This window comes from Ambystoma mexicanum, chromosome 6q (assembly GCF_040938575.1).
Source record: "Ambystoma mexicanum isolate Mex_15411 chromosome 6q, UKY_AmexF1_1, whole genome shotgun sequence".
Taxonomy (NCBI): domain Eukaryota; kingdom Metazoa; phylum Chordata; class Amphibia; order Caudata; family Ambystomatidae; genus Ambystoma; species Ambystoma mexicanum.
In genome coordinates this window covers 300,980,974-300,983,544 of record NC_090937.1, presented here as the reverse complement: position 1 = coordinate 300,983,544, position 2,571 = coordinate 300,980,974, and the positions used below count along the sequence as shown (strand labels likewise).

Here is a 2,571-nt window from a genome sequence, read left to right as displayed (position 1 = left end):
TCTTTACAATCTTGGGGTTGTAAGGTGCTTTCTGTTATTCTGGTTATTTTGGGGATCCTGCTATTCCTTTGTTGCTGTTTTCAATGTCTTCCGAGTATATGTGGAATGCTAGGGGGATGTTGTGCCCAAGCAGTGAGCACAATAGGGCATAAAATATATGCCCCAGATACAGCATCTAAAGAATTCATGTTACAAGAGGTTTTGATGAACGATCTAATGGCTATAGATATTACAGACAATGATTTGGGATCTATGGATGACAACACATGGAGTTATTTTCAAAAGTATTAGAAATGATGTTCGCACTTGGCATAGGCCAAAAGGAGGGTCTGTTGGAATTGAAATAATATTATGCATCCTATCGCAGTTTTTGAATGTGTGTTGGCCTACGCCAAGTTGTCTAAAATATCGTGTAAATAGATTCCACGGCAAGGTCTTGACCTTAACGAAAACTGTGTAAGTCGCCATCTTGGATTTAGCCGCCATTTTAGGTTCTCTTGTAATGTGGAAGTTACCCTGAACATCAAAATGGAGGCCGAATGACATTCCGAGTGAGATTCTGGCCGTTGTGACCTCCGCACACATGAATAAGTAATATGCCTGCAGGCCACTTGTTGGGGTCGCGAACTGAGACCTTGTCCTATCCCTGACCTATGTGTAAATGAACAACTGTATCAGCGGAACTGATCAAAATGCATACATTATGGGATTGACCTGGCAAGGAACCCTAGGCCTGGTCTTAAGAATGGTTAACCCGCAAGGTGGTTGGCCAGAGCTGGATAAAGAGTATAAAAGCACAAATATTCCAATGTACGGTCTCTCTCACTAACGCAGTGAACTCTCGTTGAAGTTCGTTATGTTACTCTGAGAGCCGAATAGCTATCCGTTTGTCAATTGACTTTTTGGTAACTGCTGTAGCTTTTAAATAAAGCACTTTGTATGTTCTTTGTAACCTGTGTTGGTGTGTTTCCTTTGGGCTTCCCAGCCTCATATCAATTTCTTTGTTTTCACAGAACAACAAATCAAAGAATTCCAGCGTACATACTTTTGGATTAAATGAAAGAAAATGTATTAGCACTGCACCTCAAAGCTTTGTCCATATTCAAAGTTAAAAACAAAAGATTGTCTCTACAGGCTGTGGTAACGTACCGTTGCAACTTTCAGGCACATTCTGGAGTGGTTATTTTGCAGTAAAACCTAAAGATTGAAATGTTTGAGATCTGTAACAGATAACTGTTTAAAATGTTGATAAGCTTCGATTTCTTCTCAAGGATGAAAGCTCACCATAAGGCACTTTTCTCCCTTGCGTTTGTTTTTTTTTTCTTCATGATTAAAACGTTCATAAGTGCTAGGGGGAACACTTCCATTTCCTAGAGTGTCATCATTCCGAAAGGATGCAGACAAGGTTGAGAGTGTAAAATGAATACCTTAAAGGCATGCAATAATACTATACCTACAATGATTGTGTGGCAGCCTCTTAATGTACCAATGATGTCGTTTAAATGGATGATGTAAAGAACATGTAGAATATTGGGGTCACTAAGGAGGTATTCAAAATTTCCAGAGCTTGGTCCAAATAGTAGATCTGTGTGCTGGCATAAACCACAAAGCTAAGCATCAGGATCCAGGTCAAGGGGTGGCTGAGGATAGGCTTGCCTGCAAGATGTGCTTTTATAGAAAGGCCCAGACCTTTCACGCAAGCAACTGACAAAGCTCCAATAACTGAACAGATTGTTATGCACACCAAAATGTTGGTCTTTCTGTGGTGGGGTCCCACACGAAAAAAAACCATTAAGGAAACAATGACCACACCTGTTGTAAACACCACAAAACCTGGGTCAGCAAGTTTGTGATTCATCTCACTCAAAGTTTCCATCTTTTCTTCCTGAGGGTCATGACTTACCATCCCATTTGAGCTAAGTATATTTAACAGACATCCAATCTTGCCATCGAGATTTAGCTTTTCACTTAAAGTGTAGGAGGACAGAATTGCACTTACAAGCACACTGCAAAATTCTAGGCATGAAAGTTGGCAACTTCGCCTGCTCCCATTAACAGGAGTCCAGCCCACCAAAGTCATTCTTTAAGATATGCATGACCTCCCTGACCTGCTCTTGTGGAGTCCTTCCTGGCAAGATGCAAGAGGCCTTTCTTCCTCAGGATGAACCTTCCTCCAATGAAGAGGCTGGAACTGATCACCAATAACAGAACAATGTAGAAGTCATACTTCCCCTGAGTCTGACTCATTTCATTGGGTGCTTGTATGTTTGGAACAATCACATTCATCACAGAGAAGAGAGACTACTGGTAGTAGAGGCCGAATCCTCAATATGTAATCCTGTATTTTGTCTGGTTTAATTGGATTAAAAGTGCTATTTCAGTGCCAGATAGTGGGGCACACCTACCACCTACAGGAGTGAGCAAGATCGGATGGGGCACCGCCTAGGGAAGAAAAATACAGGCACACAAACCAACTGTAGTAATGCCACAAATAAAGGCATTGCATGGAAATACGGGTGTAGGGTTGCACTGTGTCTGGCATCTGCCCAGGGAGCTTATGTATATTACTAG

At 41.5% G+C, this 2,571-nt stretch overlaps 1 pseudogene; it reads right to left on the bottom strand.

Moving 5' to 3' along the window:
• Positions 1–1,266: 1,266 nt before the first annotated feature.
• On the bottom strand, positions 1,267–2,247 carry LOC138515211 (magnesium transporter NIPA2 pseudogene; annotated as a pseudogene).
• Positions 2,248–2,571: the final 324 nt, after the last annotated feature.